At 43.5% G+C, this 27,811-nt stretch overlaps 1 protein-coding gene across 6 annotated transcripts in view; it reads left to right on the top strand.

Annotated features, from left to right (window-relative positions):
* The window catches only part of HIVEP2 (HIVEP zinc finger 2), a 143,585-nt gene that overhangs the window by 38,268 nt on the left and 77,506 nt on the right, over positions 1 to 27,811 (top strand). For 3 of the 6 annotated variants that reach the window (XM_075087804.1, XM_075087799.1, XM_075087801.1), the window contains exon 3: positions 27,088 to 27,149. The exons of 2 other annotated variants lie outside the window; for them this stretch is intronic. The gene's annotated coding sequence lies outside the window, so the exon portion shown is untranslated. Of the gene's footprint in view, positions 1 to 17,699; positions 17,889 to 27,087; positions 27,150 to 27,811 lie in introns of those variants that run through there. One more of the 6 variants, XM_075087803.1, reaches the window with a different exon arrangement.

Genomic DNA, 27,811 nt, shown 5'->3' with positions numbered 1-27,811 from the left:
TTTTGAAGACAATTTTTCAGAAATTCAGAATGATTTGCTGCTACATCAGTGATGTGAGAGAGGGAAAGCAAGGTTTGTCTCCCCGCTCCTCTTACAGGGAGTGGGGAGAGAAAGGTCATGCGTCATTGACCAACTTAGTGTGTTTTGGGAGAGCAGTTCACAACTCGGGTAACTTGTGTGCTGAATGGTGAAGAAGTTTCCAAATCTGGGTGGTCTCTGGGTCAGTTCAAAGAAAAGCTCCCGGAGGTGATGTCTCCCACTCAGGTGCGAGAGTGTTGATCCTGCTTGCGCTGGCAGGGCTTCTAGCATGCCCTTTTAATCCCTCAGTAATCCCTGCAGGCCAAATACCATCAACATGACCCTTTGCAGACTTTTTCTATCCATTTGTTCAGATGTCTCCTCTGTGATCCAGGATATCTAAGCACCTTTTCAGGAGGGATATAAGAATAATAATCTCTGTTGCTCTTGTTTCTTCTGAGCGGATTCATTTTTAAATGTTCAGAATTGTTTGTTGATATATGTTTTTGTAAATAAGTTGTTTTGGGGTTTGTGTGAGCATTGGTAATGGGAAGCTGATTTGGAGAAGATGAGTTTTATGTTCTGCAGGGGAAGAGGTCTGGAATGGACCCAGCAGGCCAGCTGGTCTGCTTTCCTGCTGTCACAGGTATCTCGTCATGAAAAGCATGAATACATCTTGGTTGACATTTTCACTGTTTTGATGGAATGCGGCTTTTTGCTGGTGGAGGGGACCTCTCAGAGAGCCGAGGGCAGGTGGCGGAGAGAGGTAGTTGTTGGAGTGGTGACCGCTTACAGATCTCCGTGTTCCCTGGGCACAAAGAGCAAGCAGCTGTCTTGCTGCCATGCTTTTTATGAGCTGTAGAGCAAGGAATGCTGTTTCTTGCACCTTGTGAGGCTTCTTCTGATATGTGGTAATAACCTTCACGGATTTGCCATCTACTCAAATCAAAAGGAAATTTCCTTTGACCGGTGAATGCAGGAGTCGGAAGGAAGTAAATGTTTTTGTGTTTATTTTTCCTTTTGGGTGTTATTTTGGTTTTCCTCTTTTGCCAATTCTCATACAGCATTGCAAACGTTTCAGGAAACTAATCTGCAGGAGCACAGCTCATAAAAGATTGGCCTGCCAGAGGACAAGGCTCCGTTTATTACAGAAAAGCTTCTGAGACAGTCACAGCTGAAAAGATTACACACTTCCACAGGAAATTAAATTTGATGTAATATAGTGAAAGAATGACAAAATGGAAAGGGTATATATAACGTATTTGTGATTATTATGTGGTAGAAAAATGAAAACTTGAGCTCCAATAAAGTGCATGTAATTTAGATATGGATCCAAAATTCCCAATAGTGTTTTAAAAATTTGGCCCTCCACCTTCTTTTGCCCTCTCTCGGTGTTGTTTCCTCAATGTGGAAAATCATTAATGTCAACTTTTGGGCATGTTAGATTGTAAAGCATTTAAAACAACTTTCAGAGCAGTCCTGTGGAGTCCTGTTAGATTGCGTTCTTCAGCAGAAAGTGCATACGTGACACCACACTTGGAGTGGGAGGCAAGAGCTTCCTTCTTTCTTCGTCCTTCTCCCATGTGGATGTGCAGTACTGACAGAGGGGGAAGCTCTCCTTCCCCTTCTGCCTGTGCCTCCTGCCGAGGCGCAGTGTGGTGCTCGATGGGGGGTGGAAGTCCCAGCCACCGAGCGGAGGCTGGCGTCGCAGGTGTGGTCAGGCTGCAGACCTGCTGGGGACCGTTCAGGTTACACACGTGCTGAAGAGATCTGTTGGTACCAAGGTCCTTGCTGCTCGCTTAAGGCACGGGTGGGTGATGTGTCCCCTCTTCCTCTCCTGCGCAGGGTCAGTGTAGGTGCCGCAGTGAGTCGGGCTTTCTCCTGGCCAGGTGCTTCACAGCAAAATGCAGGTTTTCTTTCAAAGGGGATAGTAATAACTTGTAACATTTTAATATTTTTTCCTATAAGATCTGGTTACCTGCAATTGGAAAGAATAGGCAGGACTCTGGCAGATTTAACTTTATTAACCACCATAAATCCTTTCCCTTTTGACCCTAATCAGTCCCTGGAGTCCTTTTAATGCTCTTGACATTGCACCGGCCTTTCATCACAGCACAGTATACATTTTCCTGTAACTAGAAAACTGATGGCGAGAGCCTTATGTAAACCTGAGGTAGTGGAAGCAGCGATGGGGACGTGCGACTGTCAGACGCTTGCTGCCAGTGAAAGGAGGAGGGGGAGCTTATTCTGCCAGCACAGCTCTTCCCTCGGTGGAGGGAAGAAGGGACCTGAAGGGATAGGCACTCACGGGTTCTAGCGTGCACCCGCTGGCAGCCAGGAACGGGGGACCAGCCGCTTTGCTCTGGCCCAGACAGTCAGACAGGGAGACAGTCGTGCTTTTGTGTCTCCTGCTGGCAAGCAGGGGGACACCGGGGGCCAAACCTTGCCTCAGGAAGCCCCTCTATGAGCAGTCCCCAGCCCGTGTCCCCAGGGCAGTGAGCTGCTGGGGCTTGCGAGCGGCCGGCAGGCTGGCCCAGCTGCCAGGAGCTGCTGGCCAGGAGGAGGTTGCTTGTGGCACAGGCACCCAGCAAACCTGCTCGGGCAGAGGCGGAGGTTGAATGGATCTTTTCTGTGCCGGGGCCAGCACTTAAAAGGAGGGAGTGTTACCAGGTGGTCGAGGGGCAGGCACCTAAGCAACAAATACCTTCTTCATAAAATAACTACCTGGGTTATTGCCTTTCTGTCCAGCCGGTGCACAAAATCCTCTGGAAAGCGAGAGGGGAATTCCCCGGTCGGTAGTCTGTCTGTCTCTCTGCTGTCCAGGAATTTATGGGACGGAGAAGGCATCCCAAGAATCTGCCCCTGTGTGCAGGGAAGCTAAATTCCCTCTTGTTTTTCTGTATGCACAAGTCAGCAAGTTTCTTCAGCAAATGCTTTAATTTTAAGCTTAATACTATGCAAATATTTAACTTTGGACAAAAAAGCCTCAAGCTGGCTCCAGACCATGGACTGGCTTCCAGCTGTTTCTGCAGGTACAGATCCAATGTTTACATACACAAATGGTTATTTGCTTATTTATTTATTTATTATGGTAATCTTTTTATAATGAACTTGGATATTTGTGTACCCTGTTTTTCCCTTGAACATAAAAATCTATCTACCTATTTGCAATGTGTGTACAGCCATTTTCAGAAGCTTTGGCAAAAAGCGCAGATCTGCTGAAGGTGATCACTGTAGGCTGAATCTTTATGTGACACAGAGTTGTACTGACTAACTTTTTTTCTAACTGAACTGTCCAAAGCAGTGCTTACCATTGAGAGCTCACTAGCCTAGGTTATGAAAAAAAGGTGTGGAAAGATTGGTGCCTGCTGCAGGAGCTTTATACTGTAGTTTGGTTGTCTGGACAAATGGGTACAAGAGAATATTTGGGAGTGTCAAGAGCTTTAGCAATAAATGTTAACTAGGTTTCAGAAATCTGCTTAAGTGCTACCTTGATTTATAATACTTTGCTGTATCCACATATATTTTGTATATCTATGCTTTCTCCAGCGCTCATCTCAGCTGCTGCATGCCTGCAAACAGCCTCTTACTAAAAAGGGAAAGTCCGTAGTCCTGCGGACCTTCTATAATGTGCTCAGCGTGTGAGCTATTGACTTCACGAAGATGAGAATAGCTGTGTCAAATGCGTTTCATTTGCATGTGGCAAGATAGAAAAAGCAAACTCTGTGTGAAGACGAGCAGACTAGACAGACACCAAATGCCTTAAATACTAAGGGAGTTAATGCTATGCAGTGATTTTGCTTCTGTTATAGGAAGTGTAAGAACAGTATGCTTCCTGGCGTACATCACCATCTAAACTGCAAAGGTTTCAGTTCCATGGCAACACGAAGAGCCCAATTGTGCTGAAGGTGTATGTATTAATGCATTCAGAGTGAGGGGCTGGGAGTGAGCTGGGGAAAAATAAAACATGCAGAACATTTCCTGTTTATTTATTTATATATAAAGTACAGCTTTTGTTCTTAGAAAATAAGAACCGACATGAATATACCCACCACCCCCAATTCTCTCCAATTCTTCTTTACATGTGTTTTTCTCAGGCAAAAAGCAAATGAAGAAGCTGTTTTGCTGGAGCTTTTTAATAAGACTGTAAGTGCAGCAGCTCTTGAATGCTGCAAGAAAATGCTATTAATTCCTGAGACTATTGTATATCCCTGGAGAAAAGGACTTGGGGGACACACACGACTATTTTTTCCAAGATGTGCTGCTTTACAGAGCAGGGTGAAGCAGTGTTTGGGTTTTTTAAAATTATTATTATTTTCCTTGATCTTTTTGATTTGCCTTCTTTCTGCCTTTCTCTACAACGACCTCCAGTTTCCCTCACCTCCCCTGGCTGAAGAGCAGGAAACAAGACTGAGCTCTGTTTCCTGACATCCAAAGAAATATAAAACTATGAGGAAACAGTGTATTTTGTTTTGCCAGCAGACTTGGATTCTCAGACCCACACTAGGAAGGCACCTGCTCCCAGACAGGGTGAGGAGTCACCGTCCGGAGCAACTGGGCAATCGGCCAGGGAATAACCGAGAGCTGATGATTACGTGAATTTTGTTTGATCTGCTCAGTTGACTGCATGAATGTAGGATGGGGGATTGTGACAAACACATTTTCCTCAGGGTGAAGAGCTACCTAAGGCTGGTCCTGCCAGCTGTGCTGATGGGTGGTTGAATTGCAGATCTCCAAGGTTTAAAGTCAGACTGGGCAGTGGGGAAACCTCCAGATGTTGGTATTTCTGAGGCTAACAGCAGTGCTAATCTGGCATGGTAAAGCTGACAGAAACTGGCAAGCCGAACTGGATATACAGCTGCTTTGCATTGCTAAAACAAGCAAAGCAGCCAGAACGTATCAGTAGATCTGGCCTATAGATTTCAGTGAGGTTTCTCTGTTTAACTGGGGAGAGAATATAGCTCTGCAGTTGGAAGATGGTCGACTGCTCTCCTTTTGCTGTGCCAGGAGGAATAAAATCTGTCTTTCTCTTATCTGTATCTTTTTCTTGTTTGGATTTTGTTTGTTTGTTTGTTTGTTTGTTTGTTTGTTTTTCCTACCAGCAACAGGAATATTTTTTTTCTTAAAAACAAGGCTTGCTTTCACTGAAGTGGGAACTCTGCCTTTGAGATTTGACTTGGGAGAAATCTGTCCCTGTTCAGGAGACCAGTGCCACATGGGTAAATCTTTTCTAAGGGAATAAACAGAATTGAAATTAATAAATGTCTTGGAATTCTACAAAGGGGTGGATTTCACCCTTGAGGCAGCAGGACTGTGAAGTAAGAAGGTGTCATTTTTAAATAGCCACTTTCTGAGGGAGAGCAGCACTGGTAAGCCTGAGCCACTTGCTAATGCTGCATTTGTCACTCTCCCAAATTTGTTGTTGTTGTGGCTTCTAGTTTCTGCACAGGCCCTCAAAACAAAAAAGCAGACATAGCTCATTAACTACTAGCATATGCTTCCCAAATTATGTGGCACCTTCATTTTCCTGACTTTTGACGAAGGGACTGTGCATACAACCCAGGATGAGGATGAGGATGATGTCCAGCCGACAACGTAGTAAGGGAGGTGAAGGGTTCCTGTGTAGGTGTCCTGACCTGACCTAACCCTCCAAACAGGCTAGCTGCTGTTTGCAAGCACCTTCCCAGTGGAGCACCTCATTCAGCTTGGCAGGAAGGATGAAGAGAAAGCACCAAGAGGAGCATGAAAGAAAGAAGAAAAGGAGGAGAGAAATCAAGGACAGGAAGAGTGAGGAAACAGAGCAAAGGCAGAAGGGTGAGCAGGGAAACAACAGGGGGCTGGGAAGAGCACAACACAGGAAAGAGATGATGCTCTGGTGCTTGTGAGGGAAAAGTTGTTTTTCAGATGTAATGAGTCCAAAAAAAAAAAAAATCAGAGTGATGAGGGAGGACAATTCAGATTGACATGAACAGAAAAAACGCATGGATTAATTTCATACACTGGTCCAGCCAATTTTAAATAGCAGTTGCTAAGTCTGTAGCATCAAGAGCTTGTGACATTGTCCACGTGGTTTTGGGGGCTGGTGGGGAGCAGTGGGGCCACATCAGGAGGCTGCTGTAGGCACCAGAGTGGGTGGTGGGAGGCAGATCTCTTCTGTGCACCTTGGCGGGAAGCCTAAAGCTGGTATGAATATCCCTGAGGAAAATTACCCATCCTGTATTTGAAGACTGGCAATCAGAAAAAAGTATTGGGTTCTCTCTGAAGGTATCTGGGCAAGGGCTGTTGCCATGCAGGCAGGGATAAAGGCTCCCTCTAGATCCCTCTTCTTCCACTTGTTCAGGCTATCTAGGCTACCAGAAATAAACAGCTGAATGGAAATTTTTTTTCTGGCTGTGAAAAGAAGCTTTTGAATGAATTCTACATCAAATAATGAATGTCTTCTTTCCTCCTCCTCTCCACCTACCTTGTTCCTAAACATTAACATTTCATGTTGCTTGAGCTAAGTTCAGTGTCAGACTCACCAGATCCTGCTGAAAAATACACCCTTCTTTTGTGGCAAGCTGGAGAAGATGAGAGGCTTGTGGTATTTTTCCTTCTCAGTCTCTGCTCCACTGGGAGAAGCAGCTAAGGCTGTGTGAAGCTGTCTCCTTCCCACTCTTCTAAACTGCGCTCCTAAAAATGCTTCTCCCTCAGTGGCTTTGCTGCTTCTCTGAAGGAGGCATGGCTTGGCCCACTTCGAGCTGTCATTTGTCAGGAGATGGTTTCTCAGATTGCATTGACTTTCATCATGATAGGAGGCTGAAGAAGTTTGCTGTGGAGTAAGTCATGGGCACCACTAGCTGTTACTTAAGCATGAAAGAGAAGAAGAGGATCAGGAATTATGAGATTTAAACCCTGCCCAAAACCCCAAATCTCCAAATAATTTGTGCCATTTCTCCTTCCTGTTTTCTAAACACTTGGGCTGTATTTGCATCACATTTTTAAACTTTCCTCCAGAACTGCAAAGGTGAGAAATACCCTTTCTTTGAAATAGGTTGTTTTGTGGACAGTGGTACTAGTGTATGTTCTCCCATGGCTCTCTGACCCCCTCAGGACTTGTCACCCACCTGCTTTATGTCACTGCCAGCAGGCGGAGGACTGCAGGCCGCCTGGCCGGGCTGAGGCTGTGCACCCCTCCTTGCTACCAGGATGGTTGTGCAACACCCTAGGTCTGAGCTCGCGGCATTGCTCTGGCTTTCCCCCTCAAAGCCAGCTACCAATTTTCTCGAGACTTGTGAGAATGTAATTACTGAAATTTAATGAAATTTGTTGTCTGGGAGAGAAGATATGAATGTCTGCAGAGGTGGAGAAATGTGCATTCAAATACTGGGCTTGTTGTACAAGAAGGGGAATGGTTCTCACCGGGCAGTCGTGTCTGAAATACTCTGCAGTATGTGGTAGTATTTATGATAAAGATTAATGCCTTTGTGGTAAAAGCATGGGGACCCTAGTTTCCCTGGAGACCTTAATAATTGTCCCTACTATACAGAAAGCAAGTGATGAAGAGGTACAAGAAGGAAACGTTGGTGAAAACAGACTTTTTGACAGTGAGCACAGTCTCCGTGTTTGGTGGATCGAGTAGGGATGTTCCTGTGTTGCACTGAAGTTATGTGGAGATGAGCTGATACTTGCTTATTTTAATCAGTGCTGAAAAACAGAAGCAAAAAATCGAATGTGGCTTTGGGGTGCTGTAATACAAGTCTGAATCACCTGAAATCAAAGCCAGTGCAAGGTGGAGATACGACAGCTGATGTTTGTGTAACCCCAGATCTGTCAACCTGTACCTGAATTGACTTGTCAGATGTTAGAGAAGAATCACCCTTTCCACAGATGCCGTGCAAGCAGGGCAGTCGTTTCTGCACTACAGGAGGAGGTTTTTTCCCTTCCCTCACCTTGGTGTCCAGTCCAGCAATTAGGAATCAGAGTTAACCCTCAGAGTTAACCCTCAGTGTTTGTTTCAGTCCCTGTGAGTCTTTAATTCTTTTCCAGCAGCAAAACACTTATTTCTCATAGACACACTAGTTGTTTGTTAATTTGTTTATAATCAGTTTTCCAAGAGGTTGCTTTGATGTGGGAGGAACAGAATTCTTTGGGTGCAAAGGCTCTCTGCTGACTCTCTTCTTAGTCATTAAGAGATGTTTTTCACATTTAGATGCCTTTATTTTTAAGGGAAAATGTCAAGCATGTTCTGATACCAGACATATGAAATGTGTGGTTGCCTAAACAGAAGCCATCTGCACGTGAGGGCAGGAATGGCCGAGTCCAGCCCAAGCCTTCACCAGCCACCTGGGGAGAGGCTGAACAGCCCCGTCCCTTGTGGCTGCTCTGCTGCTGCAGCCGCCTGCACCAGCCCCCAGGACCTGAGACCCCATGGGTGCTGGTTCCAGCTATTGACCTACATCCCTGCTGGTATGCTTCCACACTAAAAGATTTTCTTTCCAAAATGATTTCTTTCCAAAAAGAGTGTGTCTTTTATTTTTTTCAATTCCCTTGACACCTTTTTGTATTTTCCAACTGCAGCTCTTTTAAGGCCCTGCCTCTGCAGTTCTTGCCTTTGTAGAGGTTATTTTTGGAAACTGGGGAACCAGGAGGAAGGATGAAATTTAGGGGAGTTAACTGCAGCAGAAGTAGAAAGCTCTTTCCCTTGGTGTGCTCTTTCTTCCCTCTCCTTTCTTCTCGTGACCTCTGTGGTCCGACCTCCATTGCATTGCTCATTCCAAGGCAAGCCATAGCTGATGCTCTTTGTGCCCAGCAAGCAACTTCTTCCCATGCAGAGGTGTGCAGGTTCGCAAGTTGTGCTCGACACTTCCTCCTTGCAGTGGCCATCGTTTCTCTTCTGCTTTTCTGGGTCAGCCAGTTGGCCAAAAAGTGGTAGGTGGTCGAGCAGAGTTTTGAGAGCTCTGAAATACTGGTGTGAAACACTTGGGAGGTTATGTGCCTTAGGGTAAATTGTATGCAGAGAAGAATGTGTTTCCTTTGTTTTTTCCTCAGTGGGGCAGCCCCATCAAGGTGGCTGGCTTTTTCTTGAAATGTCGGCATGTTTTTACCTGACCTAGTGGGGAGACCGGGAGCTCACCCTTCGGCTCTGGGGCATGGGGCAGGCGGTGGTGAGCCCAGACCCCCAAACCATCTGAGCTCTTCTGCATGGGGGTGATCACATCTTTTGTTTTGAACACAAAAATATAAAGAGAAGTTTTCTGTGAAGGAGCACCCAAGGACTTTTTTCTGCATAGTTTTTCCAAAATCGCTAGCGCACAGAAAGACATTGACCATAGAGTAGGTCAGGCTGCCCTTTTGATAACTGAGACAGTATTTGGATAATTGAGATGCCTGTGATTGCCCATGAAAATTTGCTGATGTTTACACTGCTGTCAGGTATTGAAGTCACACCATAATATTTATTGTGGGATCTTGCAATGGATTTTAAAATAGATCGATATCACAGCACAAAGTGGGAATTTTCCTCATTTTTTTGGTTATGAAAATGCCTAAATAGCGGTATAGTGCAGTAAATGTTAAACATTAAAAGCAGGTTTTGTGCATACTGATAAGAGTGGATTGGTAGAGGAGGAAGTAACTTGTGTTTCGTTGGTAAAGCTGATAGGAGTACGGTGGAAATCAAAGTGGGGGATGATTGTAGACTCAGAGCAGTAACATGCCGTCTTTGAAGGATGGGTTTGAGTCAGTGACATAACAAGAAGTGATAGTGAGGAGGACTTTAACCCTAAATTAAAAAAAAACCACAACAAAACAAAAACAGAAGAGGCAGATGATTATGTACAAGAAGCTGCACAACTGATCAAAAAGTCACACAAAGATATAGAGAATGAAATCAACAGAACATGGGGTACTCTTAAAATACACAGAATTTCAGGGGGGTTTACTACAGTGCTATGGCAGAGATCATTAAACTGTGCGGAATGGTTATGCAAAATGTTCACTGTAGGGAAATCACCATTTTCCGTAAATTCTAGGAAGGAGTGCTGGCACGCTGCCGGCAGTGATTTTTCACCCAGCCCCGGTGCTTGTGGCTGGCACTCAATGAAATCTTCCAGGGTGAATTATTTATTTAATTAAGAACAGCCACAGTTGCACTGAGAGACTGGCAGCGCAGCAGCAGGAAGCCTGTTAGAGATTAAGCCTAACTTCTTACAGATAGGCTGCTTATGTGTACTATAAATAATTAAAATCGTAAGTAAGTCTATGTTGGCATTTTTGTTCAACCTTATTAACAACAGTTCATAATATTGAATGTGGTGTATGTACTGCCATGCATTACAGTCCTCTAATTTCTTCATTAACTCACGCAGAAGCTTGTGCAGCAAGCTAAGACATCACATTGTTGCTAACTGAACTTTTGAACTTTTCATAAGAAAAGGAGGTGTCCGTAAGAGAAGAATCAAATTTATGAGTGCGTAAGCACACGCAACTCAAAACCTTTAATTTCAGTAGGCATTCCTATAAGAGAAAAGATGGAAATCCCCCTATTCTTATGCCAAATAGGCAAGGTAATGCTTTCTTCTTAGTTTAACATATTCCAGAGATAACAGTTATAGCTGGTGGTTTGAGGGAATCCCAGGAAGAGAGGAATTTGAATATAACTAATGAGAGAAACTGTCATTTGAGGAGATATCCCTGGAGAGTGTCTACAAGATTTCATATTGTTATCTGTGTTATTTAAAAAAAAGAAAAAAAGAAAAGGTGAAGTAATGTGATTTGGCAATTGTGCTTTTATCAATAAATTTGATATTTGAAGAATACATTCTGAGTTTGGTCCTTTTTTTCCCTGATTGTTGGGTAATAAGAAACAATTTCGCAACATTTTTTGCAGCCTCTTTTAGAGGAAGCACTCATGGATTTAAGCTGTGTAGTTCGGCATGAAGGAGAAAAATGGACAAATGTTTTCAAAAATACCAGAAATGGACAGTTTTGAAACATTGGACATACTTGGTTTTGACAGGCCTAATAAGCAAATCAACACAGAGCTAAATTCACCTTCTGGGCGCAAGTTCCGCTTTTGGCGGGTGCTGGCGGCAGGGGCCATCAGGCAGGCTGCCAGCAGCCGAGGTAGGGCTCTCTCCTTTGCATGGGGTGGTTTGGACCTTCCCCCCTCCTCCCCCTGCGCTTCCTCCCCAGCCCTGCTGGCTGCGTGATGGTCCTCGCTGAAGCTGTCAGCAGCTATGTCTGAAACAGCCCTTGACTTTGAGAGGCTGGCTTTTCTCTCTGCAGCCCGGGCTCTCCAGCACTGCCGAAACTTGGAGTGAGCAGGTGATTGGGGTTTGAGGAAGGGTTTCCCACTGTCCTGGCTGTAGCTTCACATCCTGGAGGGGCTGCTCCTGCTACCTGTCCTCTCCAGCTGCCTGCCTGAATCCATACTGGGCTGGTTTGGGCAGCTGGATGGGCAGTGAGCTGTTGGGCGGCCAGGGGTTTCTGATGGGTTAGCACCTTGGATTGGCTCCTCATGGGCACAGACAACCTCTAGAGCTGGCAGGAGCACACGGCTGGTGTGGGGGGAAAGAAGCAAAGCGGCGTCTCTCCCCCTTGGGTGGCATTTCGCCATTGGACTGACCTCACCAGACCATGAAACTGTATCCTCAACATGCAGATCAGATCTTGTACATGCAAGGTTGTTCGCACTTAAATACTATGTTACATTATCACAGTAATCAGGAATGGATACTGAGAAGATGATGGTAAAGGACAGTGGTGTTTCCTATGCTGCCTTTTTCCACTCCCCACTTCTGATGATCCCAAATCACTCTCTGTGTGTTTCCTTTTCCAGATGGAGTTAGGTGTACATTCAGAATTGGGTTTTTATTGGCAGCACCTATGAGCAATCGAAGATTGTGCAGCTTTGCAATCAAACTTCAAACTGAAATGAAGGTGTTTTCAGTACAGTTTGTTTGCAGTTATTATTTTTTGGTTGGGTTTTTTTTTTTTTTTTTTTTTTGCAAATAAAAGGCTTTACAGTATCTCAGGGCAACCTGTTCCACTGTCTCACCACCTTCACTACAAGAAGTTTGATCCTTACGTCCAATCTATACCTATGCTCTTTCAGTTCAAAACTGTTGCCCCTTGTCCTGTCACTACAGATCTTGGTAAAAAGTCTCTCTCCATCTTTCTTATAAGCCCCCTTTATGTATTGAAAGGCCATGATCCCTGGAGCCTTCTCTTCTCCAGGATGAAAAACCCCAACTCTCTCAGCTTTTCTCCATAGGAGAGGTGTTCCATGCCTCTGATCATTTTTGTGGCCCTCCTCTGGACCCACTTGAACAGGTCTGTGTTTGTCTTGTGCTGAGGGTCCCAGAACTGGATGTGGTATCCAGGTGAGGTCTCACAGGAGCACACTATGGCCGGAGAATCACCTCCCTCAACCTGCTAGCCACGCTTTTGATGCAGCCCAGGATCCGGTTGGCTTTTTGGGCTGCAAGTGCACATTGCCAGGTCATACCCAATTTTTCATCTACCAATATCCCCAAGTCCTTCTCTGCAGGGCTGCTATCAATCCATTCATCCCCCAGTCTGTACTGATACTGGGGATTGCCTCAACCCAGGTGCAGGACTGTGCACTGGACCGTGTTGAATTTCATGAGGTTCACATTGGCCCACTTTTCAGGCCTGTCATGATCCCTCTGGATGGCATCCCTTCCCTCAAGTGTATTGGGAACTGCCCCACTCATCTTGGTGTCATCCACAAACTTGCTGAGGGTGCACTCAATCCCACTATGTAATTAATGAAGATAATGGACAGTATCAGTCCCAAAATGGACCCCGAGGGACACCAGTTGATATTGATCTCCAATTGGGCACTGAGCCATTGACTGCAACTCTGGATGCAGCCATCCGGCCAATTCCCTATCCACTGAATAGTCCATCCATCAAATCTGTATCTCTACAATGTAGAGAGACAGGGATGTTGTGTGAGACTGTGTCAAAGACCTTACAGAATTCAAGATAGATGACATCAGTTTCTCTTCCCTTATCCACCAGCACAGTCACTGTAGAATAATATATAGAATAAACCTGTCGTGTTTTAATGGTGAACTTTATTTGGTCCCTTCAAGTCAAGTGGCATACATATGATGTGAACACACTGTTGAGGCTACTATTATTTTTCATCACCATATTCTAAAAATACTTTTGAAGAATTTTGGTGAAGAATAGATCTCAAAAGAACCTTCAGATATTATTAATGAATATCTTGGAAAAGGAAAGTACACTTTCCTCAACTTACAGTTATTCAACTGTAAACAAGCTTGTCATTTAACAGATCCAAACTAAATTCAGTGAAATGAAGATCCCTCAGATCCTTTTGCTGCAGCTGCAGAAGAGGCTATTGCTATCAAATGCTAGTTTCTCATTTCAACAAAACCTGGTTCCAGGTGCTCAGGCACAGCTTTCCTTAGTTTTCATGGTTTGATTTGCTTTAAAACTTTAGCATAAAACCTGTAATTTACTGTTAACTATGCTACCAAATGTAACCAGTTTAGACTAGGTAGTGATAATGTGAAACTTAATTTCAAGTACACTTATTTCCAAAAATAAAAATATTGATTTTCATATTAAATATCTAAAATAAGCACAACTCCCACCACCACCGTCATCCATTGTTACTCGTTTTAGATTTCTTCAGGGGTGTTTGCATGCAAGGGGAAATATCAGATTCCTACTTCCAAACAGAGAAAAATTATTATGTAGGCTCAGAAGCCTCTACTTCTATAATATTTTAATATTGCTTTGAAGTTATAATCAATATTACCTGTTTTGCCAATGTTAGCGTTGGGAGAAAAGCCCTAAGATACTGATGTGCAAGCAGAATGAGAATAGCATGACTATTTTTACGTTTCTGACATCAGTGTCTTGGTTTATCTAATGTTGTATGACACAGTGACTAAATCTCCATACTATTCCATCCTCAGAGACCCAAACATCTTTTCCAATATTGCTCCTTGTTTCAAAAGTTGCCGAAACTTCTAAAAAATAGTTTGCTAGTTTGGGGTGTTCTCTTACTGTTTGTTCAGAAAGCTAATAGTCTCTTTACTTTTTATAAACAGTATTCCTACACCACATTAATGTGTATTCCTAATTGGATACTCATGGGTCAGTAAGAGATAATTCATGAGCTTCCGTCTTCAAATATGGCATTTTTAAAAACTATCATGAGGCTTTGTTGCAGCAGGATGTCTCTGCACTCTTTTATACTTATTTAGATGGGTACATTTAGTTACCATTATGATTCCTGTTCTGTCCTTTACCTGTTTTCATTAGTTTTTTCTCTATGTTGAAAAGCAATACATTTTTACTACTGGGAACAGTAAAACCTGCTCATACCAGATCCTCATTTTTTCACATCTCTTTTACCCCACAGATCCCACCTTCACCGCCCACCTGTCACACTCCCACATCTGTACCTATTCTCTGCATGGATTTGCTGGGTTCCTTTATGTTTCAAGAAAACAGGCCTTTGAAAAGGGTGTTGGCTTCCAGAAGTAGTCACACAAACCAGCCTTGTGCTAGATCTCCTGGATAAGAACTGACAGAACCGACAGCTGGTTGTAAAAAAAAAAAAAAAAAAAAAAAGGAAGAAAAGTGAACTATGCCAAAAATCTCATTTTCCAAATGGAGTAAAATGCCTTTTTTATGTGAACAAAGGGTTTTGACTATTCCTTGTTCAAACAACCCCTTGCTTTTTTAATGATGTAGAGATTTGGATTGCATCCCCTTAATGAGTATTGACCGAGTCTGTGGTGTTCTTTTCGTGGTGGTGTGTGTGAAAGTAATGTTAGCTGTAATGGTGTGCTAAGGTACTAGAGAAATGGAACCCCAGGACCCTTCCAAAATGCCTGACACTGGGGTTAACCCGTTCTGTGTTTCAACAGGCAAAAGGCACATGGGAAGGTAACTTTCCAAGCACAGCTGGATGTTGCAGGAGCAGCCTGGCACCTCCTAAACTTTTCAGCAATAATTGCTTTACAGCTGCTGTTCAGACACAGAAACAAGAGACTGTATGCTGCAGCTTTCTTTTTCCCAATCAAAGTATAAACAGACTTTTTGAGAATTATGAACACAGCCCTAAAAGTTAGTCTATCTCACAGTATTTTTGTTGAGCTTCAGATCCTGGTCTGCTTTGATTGATGGTTGATATGGTGCTATGGACATCTGTATGTCTTGAACTAAATGCAGAGAGACAGCCAGCTCTGGCCAGCCTCTGCCTCATGCAGCTGGGCAAGGAGGAAGAGAACTGAGCTTTAACCCTGCTTTCCAGACAGCTTCCCTACCTCTCACATCCTTTGAGCGGCTGCTGGTGTGACTCAGAGCAGATACACCCGCTGGTGGAGTTGCCAAAGAGCTGTCCTGGCAGCCTGCGCTTGGTGGGCACCTCGTGCTGCTCCTCCCTTGGTGCCGGGGACACCACAGGCACGGTGTCTCCTGGGGCAGCTCTTTCTCGGTGGGGGATTTCCCTCCAGCCAGGGGATCTCCTGTTTAGGATTTGGACACAGTTTTGTTTGCCTCACCCGTCACCCTAGAGATGGTGTCCAGTACGGTATGTGTTAGCATCCCTGCCTCGTGGCTTGTACAGCTTTGAAGATGCAGCAGTGCTCCAGGTGCGTCCCTGCCACAGCCATGCGACGGTGTGGTGATGAGTCTGTGTACCTCCGTGGTACCCCATAGGGCCTCCGGGGAGTGGGGCACAGCGGGTGGAACAGGGAATGCACCCCTTTGGCAGTTGTCAGAGCGAAAGAGGCAAACTCGCTCTCTCTGCTTGCTCAGGCTTTTGCAATGGCAAAAGGGAGGTCCCGGGCTGTGAGTTGTGAAACTGTCTGATCCATCAGTGACTAAGTTTACACGAATTTCAGAATGCGTGGTAAAACATAATATATGGCTCATAAGCTGTTTAAAGGCTCTTGATGAAGGGGGTGATTATAGTACTCACTTCTGAACGGGTGAGGGGCTTTGTGTGAAACATTGCAGGTTGTAATTTCCCATGGAATTTGCAGACTTGCTATAAAGTGTACCTAGGTACTTCACAGGTTCTTGGTAAGGTGCTATGCTACACATTTACACCTCTCCTATTTTTCATGACACTTGTGTTATTGTAAGAGCTCCTACAATTGAGAGCACGAGGGGATTTGAATGTTTTGACTCCCACATATTCTGTAGGAAGTGAATTGTTGTATCGCATTGAGTGGGCACCAGTGAAAGACCCATGAATGACAGGAGGAGGAAAGAGAGACTGGTGCTAGGTGTCTGCAGCAAATTGGTTAGGATAATCAGCTAGAGGGCACCAATGAATATTTCTTCTTAGGGCTCTTAAATTAGGCCATGTGGACTGCCAGCATACAGATGCATGAGAGAAACGTGAAGGCTTTGCAAAACAGTTGTGCTAAAAATAATTTTTGGTATTATTTTTAATAATGTTATCACAGATTAAGAAAGTGAGGCAGGTTTGTATCCTGGGACATTTCTTTCTCCTGCTTAACAGGGTAAACACTATAAATCCTAAGTGTTTGTTTGGCTAAGTAATGCTTTCCAAAAGTATGTCAATGAAGTAGGCATCGGAGTCATAAAATACTTTCCTATATTTAGATTTTAAATATGCAATAGAAAGTCATTAACTTTTAGACTCCTAAGCTAAAATTGCTTCTGAAAAGAGGGCTTGGATGTTAAAATCAGTTAATTAAAAAAATAAAAATTTTAATATTGCCAGAAATGCACAGTCAGTGTCTCGCCATCAGCAGTGTTAGGAGTCTCAGTCTTATCCTAGTCAATTTGGTTGCTGTGAGGGCATGAGAATGATCCTGAAACTGTTGAGGGGGGCAAGAGTATTGTGGAATTATCAGTTGACTGGTTAATTTAGAGGATTATGTTTTTAACTTGCAAAAAATGCAAGGTAAAGTTAATGCAAAAAAAAACAACCAACCAATCCAGTTGCACAGAATCATAGAGTAATTTAGGCTAGAAGGGATCTCTGGGGGTCATCTTTGAGCCCCTGCTCAAAGCAGGGGCATGCTACCTTGTTTTGCCTGTTGTCAATAATTTACTTTTACATGGTTTTGATTTGTGCAAGACAGATTAACAATTCAGGTCTTTTTTTTTTTTTTGAGTAGTAGAGAGGCAAATGCCAAAGAGGGGTAAAAAGTAAGCCAAAAGTATTTTACAAAAAAGTTGATCCAGGTAGCATTGAAGCATCACCAAAATATCCTGCACCATTTCACATATATTGATTTTTTTTTTAGAACAAACATTGCTCTTGGGTAGCGCAAGGGACTTAGTTTGAGCATTTGTGAATTAATTTTAAATTGTTCTTTTCATTGCTGGCTAATAGGCAGAAGGAACTGGTAAATAGTAAGAGCAAAGGCTATACAGCATTTTGTAGCCAGTGGTTCTGTTTAGACTTAATCCCTATAATGCAGTGTTAAAATTTACAAAACAGCTTGTAATTGCAGTAGCTTATTTAAACCAGCTATTTGTGGTTATGTCTGCTGAGGAAACTTAAACTTCAATGTTCCCCAGCCATCTAATAGCAGCAAATTGACTGCGGGTCTCTTGTAAGAATATCTAAATGTAGGCTGTTGAATAATCCCTTTGGGGGCCCTGTAACTATTTTTGTGCCTGGATATGCGTCATCAGTGGGTATTTTCTCTGGTGACTAGCTTACATCAGTAGGTCTCCTACCATACACTCTATCAGTGAGTGACTTATGATTGATGGGAGTCACGGCTGCTGTTTAGCTTTTATCTGTGACCTCAAATAATGGACAACAGGAATTTCCAGGCTGTTAAATTCCTTGAATGACTGAAGACACGGGATGGCTCTGCTGATAAATGCAGGTAGTACCCAGATACTGGGTGTTCACCGGGGGCCAAGGTGGGGAGGAAGGAGAGGGGGGTTCCTCGGCTGCAAGGTGGTGAATCCGGCTCCGATGTGTAGCCGAAAGGTGCGCTTCCCGGACGCCAGGGAATCGGCCGTGCCGGAGGACCGCCGAGCGACCGTGATGCTCTAACTCTCCCGAGCTCTCCAGCCATATGTGTCTGCTAGTGGCAGCGGCGTTTCAATGTGTTGAACGGGCTGATCTTTAGGGCAGCTCGTCGGTCGGTCCGTTTTATCCCAGGGAGACATGCAGCTTGCAGCTCTGTGGAGGGAAGTGCTGTGGAATTTTCAGCTGCAGCCTGGTTGTTTTCTTAACCCTTTCTGTTACTGCCCATGAGCAGCGAGCGGATTTATTGGAGTACTTAACCCAGGTGCTATCTGGGCTAAATCTGAAGGTGCAGTAGGCTATGTGGTTTTAAGGTTAAGTTGCACCTGCCACAGTGACCTACTGAGGATGTGGTCATAGTTCATTTTCCAGGTGTTCAGTACTTCACATTATGAAAATAAGGACTGCAGATACTGAGTTATCCCCTTTTGCTCTTTCCACTCTGCCTTTTTGTCAGAAGCTGACATGCAAAATGGGGCTGCAAAGACAGCTATGAGATTTTTGTGAGTGTTACCTTTGATGAATTTAGCAGCTTGAGTCAGCCCTACGGTGAGGCACTTTTTGTCATTTCTTCTTCTTTCCCCCCTGTTCTTCCTGCCTCTTGTGGGCTCAGTCCCTTTGACACAGCTGTGATAGGAAACAGTAGATCAGCTCTCTGTGAACTCGAACTCAGAACTCTCTCAAGCCCTTCTCCTGGCAACCAGGGAGTAAAAATTGCAGACACGGATGCTGACGGTGTGATTGATGATTAAAAAACGTCCTTAATGCTGTTTATCGCGCGGCATTGTTTGGCTGAGGGAGGATAGCAGCTGGATCCAAATTCCTCCTCACCACTTCTTCCTGTTGGCAGGTGGCCCTCTGCATGGGCTGAGCTTGCAAACTCTCACGCAGGTCTTACTTATTGGAGCGCCTGCTATGGTTTTTCACTCAGGTGACAGCAGATTGAGTTTTGTACAGGATTTTGAGACTTGAAAACTTTCAGTGGGAAAACAGGAGCTTTGTTTTTAACTCGCCTGTGTGACTCCTCCTCCTCATGTACTAGCCCAGAGGTCGTAGTTAATGAATGAAACCAGGCTTCCTGCAGGAGCCAGTTAACCCACGGCTGTGCGTTTGTTGACACAGTGTTTACATAAAGCTGCCTTCAGTAGCAACGCATGTGCTGTCATAGTGTGGATGCCCTCGCTCTGAGTGATACAGGTTATGTATACCTTTCCATTCCTTGCAGACAGGTGCCTGGTACAACACATGCACTCGGTCTGACACCAGTTTCCTCATCTGCTCTTCGGCTAGTTGAGTGCGGGTTAGGAATTGCGTTCCACAGAAGTAGCAGAAAGAGAAGTGACAATTAAAAGGAGGCTCAGAAGATCAAGGGAGAGGAGGGAATGAAAAGGTTTTCTTTGAACTGTGACTTACAACTATACTCTTCCTTTGTTTCTATATCATTTTTTCAGTCACTTCAGTAAGACTTTGTGATTCATGACAAACTGGTTATATAATTCAAAATCTGTAAAAGGTTAGGCACAAAAAGCTTGATGTATCTTGAGTCATTTGCATTAAAATTCAGTGAATTTTCCTGGGGTACTATGCTTAGAAAAGCTTGCTAACCGGTTGATGTTGCTATATGTTTTATTTGCCACAGCTTTCTAGAAATCATTATGCCCACTACACATCAATATCTTTTGGCTAATATTGACCTCCTTTCCCCCTATTTTTAGGGGGATTGTAGTTTAGGGTAGTGATAGTATTTTAGGGTAGTAATAGCATTTTAGGGTAGCTTTCATTCACCGTGTTTGTGCAAAAACTCAGCATCACCAACTTGCCAGAAACACTCCACAAGCCTTCCAAGCATTTCAGAAAGGGTTGTTGTTTGCTAGGAAAAAGCGTTAGCAAGTTGCCTGCTGTTTCTTGATGCTTGGCGCTGGGGCTGTCTGCAAGGCAGAGGGATGAAGTCCAAACTGACATGTGGCAGTGCGTGTAGGTGCCTCCCTGCGTGCTGTGACAGAGGTGTCGCGTTGGGGACAAACTAATTCAGGTGCTGACCCTGCGGTGAAGTCGCTTTAGGTGGATGCCTGGGTCCTTATGCCTAACCCTGTTGACTTCAGTGACTAAGTGCAGGCACCAAACTCTGCTTGCACAGCTTGAATTGAGGAGCAACGATCGTGGTGGCTAAACCCTTGTTTTTCCAGAAAAGCATTTGCCTATTTAATGGCCACCTTTCAAATCTTGTCAGTTGCCCTGGACAACGGCTAACCAGGTATTTCACCTTCATAGTTAAAATAATTAGGTGTTGAGAGCAAGGGATACTGCCCATTCACTGGAAGTCAAAACATCTGCTGCTTTATCTAGTAATAACTCCGTCAGCAAACCTCTCCCTCCTCCAGTGAAGTGTGTTGGTGTTTCAGTGTGCAACTAGTTCCCAGTGGGCACAGGACTGTAATTACCATACTTGGGAGGCGAAAATGGAGACTGAATCTGACACAGGAATATCAGGGGCTTCACTTTGAATTTTTTTAAAAGATTAAATACAATTAATTTCTCTCCTACCTGTTAAATCTATGACTGCATGCTCTGTACAGCTGTTGAGTGTTGGATATTTGTTGAGGGTCATAACAATGAATTGGTATTTAATAGTTTTGTATCGCTTTGACAAAGTACTCTCAGTGCTTAAATACTCGCGAATAAAGAGGTGCCCTGGGATAGGAAGAAGAGCAGAGGTAAGACAAAGCTCACCTTGCCCGTGGCCCTCCCTTCTAGCAGCACTATTTTGTTTGAAGAATGACTGTATGAAGCTGGCAGTGCTGCTCAGTCATTAATGGAATCGTTAACGCAAGTAGAGGTATGTCGCTACTGTGAGCTGGCTATGTGTTGTAAAAGTATTCTGAAATATGAGGCAAAGTAGTGATTTCACTACTTCAGGGCACGCAGTATCTTTTGATTGTGTTACTTCACAATAATCTTTGTGTTTCCATAAAATCCCACTGAAATTGTTGAACCAGTCCCTAGATAGTAGGAAACTCCAATTTTGGGTGGCTTGTGTCAGGAAGGGCTTGAATAGTTTAATTGATTTGTTTTGGGTTTTGTTTCTTAAGGTGTCGTGGAGGAAGTATGGGTTAGCCATCGCCTCATTTAGACATTATTTTGCTGCAGGCAAAAATAAGGAGTTATCCATAAATATTGTTGATGTTTGTAGTGAGTGGAGTAATAAAGAGCAAAGAGGAAGAAAAGCAGTGCAGTGAAACAGTATAAGGAAAATACAGCATAAAGAAAAGTTGGGAAAGTGAAAAACGGTATTGGTATTCCATTTTTGTGGTATTTCTTTTTTTTAGTCCAATTGATAAGATATATGAAGAGCCTTCCATCTTTTTGATGTTATTGTGTACAATAATGTGAATGAATAACACTTCAGATAACACTTCAACTCTTCCTGCACGCTCTGTGCCTGATGATGTTGGTCCTGAAACCTTTGCTCAGCAGCTCAGTCCTTCCTGCAAGCAGCCAGCGACTTTCATAAGACTGTTGGAGATCCAGGACCGGCTGTCAGTAAGTTAATAGACTTGTAGATGTTACCCTGGCATCGAGTTAGTTTGAAAGGAATCTACCCATTTGTTTGCACATGGGGGAGAAGAGGGAAGGAAGATACTGCAGGCGAAGCCTTGAGTGTACTGTGGCAGATGGGAAGGTACCTCCTTTATATCAGTAGCCCGGCACCAACTCCTGTAAACTGTGTCAAAGTCTTTTCTTTGTCTCCTGTTTTGTTTCCTTTAGAGACACAGTGCAGTAACTTCTGCAGGATTTTTGCTCTTGGCAGTGTTTCTCTTTAGTGCCACAAAGTGAGCATTTTTCCTGCAGGACCTCAAACAGCTCAACAAGTGGTGTGCCGCCAGTGACTCAGCGCAGAGTCCCTGTTCGTCTGCTCGCTGCCACAAGCCCTCCCTACCAGCCTCCAGTTTTCAGATGCAAAGCCGTACTTGAATCCTGAGACAGGAGCGGGTAAGGGACAGGGTTATCCTGGGTAAAGAGGTCACGTACCCCAAGGAGCAGTGAGGGAAGAAGCTCCTTTCCAGCCCAGGTTAAATTTCTGAGGCAGATCTTGGCCCTTCTCAGGGTGTTCAGGTTGGCTTGGAAACTTGGTGTAAAGGAGGCGAGAAAGAAATGCCACACACTGACATCCCCAGGAGCCTTGATAATGTCAGGACCCATGACAGTACAGTGGTACTTCAAAAATATCACTGTCGTGAAGGATTTACATGATACTGCAATAGCTAACAACATGAGTGCAGTACAAGGCACTAATTCAAGATTGCTGAGGAGTTTGCCAAGCGCCTGTAGTCTCGTGTCATGATTTTGTCCCTTTGCAGACAGGCTGTTAGCACTGAGGGGTTTTCCAGAAACTCATCCCGCCTTTTTCTCAAGCACAATTGCCAGTTGCTACCCTGCTAGTTAGAAATAATAACAACTAAGTTAAGAAATTAAATTCCTTATCGGGTAGCCATTTTGTTTTCACAGACTTATTCCAACATGCTCAAGGACGGACCCTCTGCAGATTTGCTTCTTGTACACTTAGTTATAGGCAGTGAAGTGAATGTACATTTGGAGATTGCTCTGCATGGTGCTTGTGACCATCTATGTTCAGGGACAGGGGATACAAAGTCAGTCTGTGAGGTCCTGACATCTGCTGTCCCTTGCTTGGAAGTTAGGATATCAACGTGCAGTGTGAAACTCCTCCCCCCTCTCCAGGGAATTCCATTTCCATTTACGAAGGCCAGCCAGAAATCCTAATCTGGAAGTCTGTAATTTGGGAATGAGAAAGAAATAGGGAGACACAAAACTCTTTAAATCCTCTTTCACTAATGTGCAGGGAGAGGTAATAGTAATGAAATTTCCCTAGTGTAACTGATCATGGAGCATTACATAGAGTAAAGAGAATAGGAACCTCTGAGGTTGCTTTGCTAGTAGATCTCCATCCTCCTTAAAACTCAGGGCCATGTGCTGGTGAAATACAGCCTATCTTTAAATGCCAACGGTGGTGATTTTTCCCCCACTTGACTCTTGACCAGGACCTCAGGTCTCATTCCACCAGAAACTTGCTGCTGGTTACAGAGGGAGCCAGGCTACAAATCAGAAATCAGTTACTCTGATTAGTTTAGCATTGTCTACCTTGATTGCTGTTAAATTAGATATCATAGTGGTAAAAGCATCAAAGCCAAGATCACCTAGAAGGGAATAGCTGTCTCAGAGAGCTATAAAGGAGTAGAATGGTGCAAATGAGCAAAAGGGGTATTAGGTTAACTACGAGGGAAAAAATCATTACTGTGAAGGTCTGTTCTTCTGATGGAAACCAGAAGAGCTAATGAGTTTGAGTAACTCCAAAGTGACCTGGACAAAACACTGTAAAAAATACTACATAGATTTTTCTTATTTGGGTACAAGATGATCTAATAGACTTTGGCCATTTCCTTTTTGATCTAATTTCTGGGATTCTATGATCACTTTTAAAAGAGGTAATTTTCTTGCCTGTCTCACTGCAAATGTTCTTCCTGAAAGTTTTTGGCACTTTTTACCACAAAGGGAGACATTTGGAGAAATCCAACATGATGGTATTTTGAAGACTCCAAACGAATTTTTCATGGCCATATCTTGCCGTTGTTCCACTGTAAAATTCCCAGAATACTTACGAGACTGTTGCATTAAAACTGTATGGTATTTATATCTAGGTACTCTTTAGAGGCCCAAGTCATGTTCATGCTCTATTCCCAGAGTAGCCTTCGTCCAGTTCTTTAAAGATACAGTTTGGCTTTACAGGAAATAATAATCATGCCTACCATACTGTAACTAAAATATTCAGACACATGAATCTTTTTCTTGACTTCCTATAAAAATGTCATTTGTAGCTTTATTTTGTTTGTTCTGGTTTGACTATAATATAAACAAAAGTTTATTAAAGTCTTAGCTCTAAGTTGCAGTTCTTTCTTGAGACTTCAAGGTCTTACAAAAAATATTATTGAAACTGCAGGGCAAAACCACGTATTAACAGAAAAATGAATAATGAGTCTGTTTTCATATGGATTTTTTAAAAAGTACAGCTTGTAGTTGAACTAAATGTACTATTTCTTCTACTGCAGCCAGGAAGCCCTCATAGACTTTTGACAGCGCCGCCAAAAAATTAATGCTTCAGCTGCTTAAAAGATATCAAAAGCTTGTTTGACAATTGTAATCTCTTCCAGGAATTTCCTTTCCCATTTTCCCTCCTTATAAAAACTGATAACGAGATGCTTATATAGTAGAAATGGAAAGTCAGAGGTATGTTACAAAGCATTGTGCATTCCTTCCAGCCTCACGAGATGAGGCATGACATCTCCACAGCAGGCTAGGAAACGCGGGCACTCCATTGTGTAAGTAGCATTTGCTTCCAGGATTAACTGCTTGCCAAGATAGCACAGATTTAAATGTTTCCTAAGCCATTTTTGAGTTTTTACATAGCATGGCAGCCAACAGGAGAGCGGTTGAAGATGGCTGGGTAGGAACTCAAAGCAGTAACCAAGGAAAGACAAAAGCAAAGGAAACAGAGAAATATGCTGCATGTGCCAGCATCAGTTGACACGGCAGAACTGAAGGCAGGGGAAAGCAGCGCCAGCCCAGCTTCTTTCGAATTTCTGTCCTCACTTTTACATGCAACAAGATGTGACAAACTGAAATGAGACACAGCTTGAACTTTTGCTCTGAAGTGGTTCAAAAAGGCACTGAAACATGGACTCAGAGGTCAGAATTGTTCCCTTTTCTGTAACAAATTCCCAGGACAGCCGTTAATACTACTCTGTCTTTTAAGGCTAATCTTTAATAGTATTCACTCACACGTAATATGAAATATATAGTATTGCTGTGGCTGTGGTGAGGAGCAGTTTGTTCTTCTCTAACGATAGAAAGGAGATTCTGTGTTAGGAAGAGTGAGATAATGAAAGAGGTTGCCAATAAAAAAGCCACTGTGTTTGCACAGGGTGCCCTTGCGTTCAGCAAATGCCAATTAGAGAAATGCCACTCTCTGTGTATGATGGGTTATTACTACACAGACACTTGTACAATTACGTGCTGTGTCAGAAGGGCAAGCTACCTTTGCCTCACGGCCATTATTTTAAAGCAAACACAACTATCAGGCACACAAATATCAGGTGTTGCAGAATGGGAATGGTAAAGTAATGATCGTTTGAAAATGCAGGCGAAAGAGAAGAAGAGTCAGTGTAACAAGCCTTGGCATTGAGGGAGGTAATTTTTACCATGTCTGCACTAGATGGATTGGAAATATCTTTATAAACAGGAGAAGTGAACGCTTCCTTCCACCACTTAAATGAAGTTGAAATACTGTTACGTTGTTCTGGTGCTTGGAAATGAGAAGCAAATATACATTCCTTTCAGGTACCTTCTTTGATACTGCAATGTTTGTAGTCCACATGCCTTTGTAAAGGAGTTTGTGTACTTCGTTCTGTTGTGCTACCAATGGTCTGGTATCACCAACATCTTCCCAATATACCCTGCTCTCAGCTCTTGGGTGGCTCTGGCTGGTTTCAGTAAATGGAATAAAGGGCCGTTCTGCAAGTGACCTGGTGCAAGACATGGCCTTGGGTGTTTGTTACTCACACCTGCCTGTAGGTGTTCTACTTGGTATTTTATTTTGCATGTTTTGCCTGAAGTCTCCGTGGATGCTGTGGCCATCTCGGGTGTGTACAGGATAGCTGCACGATATGTGGATTCGTGAGTTTTGCTTTAAGGCTGTCAGGTTTGTCTTCCTTTCTAATGTTTGCCATCTGTGCTTTTGCTGGCTTCTCTCTGGGTCATAAGAAAGAACACAATTCAGCAGAGACTGTATTATCATCAGTGGCCTGAACCTTTGTGCTCGCTTGACCTCATACCTCTAGGAAGCTCAGCTGGCAAACGTAGCACAGATCTTTGTGGCAACACCCTCTGGGGTGTGCGGGCTGCTGGTTAGATTGTCTTGCTTCCATAAATGCCAAGGTGTTTTCACTGACATGCCCTTTTCACAGGTTTGAAATCACTGTGGCTTTAAAGTACCAGCTTTCCCTAAAGAGGAAGCACTCCGCTCACCCAGGGACGTCCTCGAAGCCAGCATCTGCTGGGGCAGGATGGGGTGGCAGAAGTTAAATGGAGAGCGTTAGTTTGAAAAATTTTATGAGGTCACCATCCTTTTAAATTCGTTTACACAGATGGCTGTCTGGTTTGTTGCTTTGTCCTTGCTTAATAGTAACTGTTTATGGAAAAATGAATTGCTTTGCAGAAGGAGGTCCAAAAGCTCATGCTGTTGTTTCCCTCACTGGAGATCTTCATGTTATTATGGACATACAAAGATTTGGCCTGAAATGGATATTAATTATGAGGTGCGCAGTGAATAATTAACTGTTTGACTTGTTCCTAAGCTCTGTAGTCACCGGGATATAAATTATTTCCCAAACTGCAGGAGATAAGAGAAGGTCATTCCTGGTTTCACAATGTTCATATTGTTAGGGCTTTGTGCTGTCTGTACTCTGACATCAGCTGATACCTACGAAAGTTGGGTCCAGCTTCTCATCCAAACCACTTCCTGGGGTTTTCTCGGGTAATGGCAGTGATTCAGAAGATACCACAGTGCCTCAGGAAGCCATTTCTTACATGTCACACCCAGACTGTGTGACCGGGAAGAAACGAGGTTCTTAGGAAAGAGGTTTGATCTTAAAAATACCCACTTTTTGTGCTTGTTCTGCATTCAGATTTAGATGTGCATCATGTGCCTTGTGTCCTACTGACCTGTTTGTAGACTCATGGTATGTATTGTGGAAGATGTAGGAATATGCTGTATGTGTATGCGTGAGGCAGGACCCTGAGATCAACCTCCAGGCAGAGATGCTGATTTTGTAACCATAATTGTTCCTACCTGGCAAAAAAAAAAAAACCAACCAAAAAAAACCCAAAAAACCCCCAACAAACCAAAAAACAGAAAACACCAATAATTACACAGGATTAAAAATTTTTTAAAGGAATTAAAATGGTACTCTGCACTTTTGCAGGACTGTCTACTTGAGAAGCTGAGAGTGAGTTAGAAACATTGATGAAGCCTCTATTCTGTGAGGTGGGTATGTGTTTTTATTACTGTTTTGAAAAAGCATAGAAAATTCAAACCATTTGCTCGAGTCCAGACACAGAGCTATTTCAGACCTGTGAACAGAGTCCAGAAGTTTTCTGCCGTGGCACGTGTTCTGATCAATACTTACAAATAAGGTCTTTTGCCCTCCACTGGAAGGAAGTGATGAGTTTTTGCATTCTTTAGCATTTGAAGTGGCTCTTTTAATTTTTGATTTCTGACTAATGGAACAAGTGACTCTCACAGCTACTTTTGCTCCGCTGCCCTCCTGCTCTCGTTGTGTGGTGCCCTTATATCACAGTTTGGGGAGACAGCAATCTGTGACAGGGGAGTCAGTGGAAATCAAATGTGTCCGCTGGATCCAGGCCAAACATAATCTGGGGTTCAGAAATGTTCAATGTGTTTCGTTACCTTTTTATTTTAGCTTTTTGTCACGGTCAGGTGCACCAGCAGTCTTTTAATAAATCCCCTTCCGCGTTGAGACTTGCAGCTCAGGTTCGCAGACCCATGAGGGCTGGATAATTTGAATAACTCTGAGAAGTGAAACTCAACATTCATAGGTACAGCAAATACAGGCAGCAATAACTAGTGAATGCTTGTAATTTTGCTAGCCTTTGTCATTACAAGACACTGCATGCAAAACTGTCGGC

The sequence above is a fragment of the Phalacrocorax aristotelis genome, chromosome 3 (assembly GCF_949628215.1).
Source record: "Phalacrocorax aristotelis chromosome 3, bGulAri2.1, whole genome shotgun sequence".
In the NCBI taxonomy this organism is placed as follows: domain Eukaryota; kingdom Metazoa; phylum Chordata; class Aves; order Suliformes; family Phalacrocoracidae; genus Phalacrocorax; species Phalacrocorax aristotelis.
The sequence above is the reverse complement of the archived record's forward strand: the minus strand, read 5'-3'. Positions and strand labels throughout refer to the sequence as shown.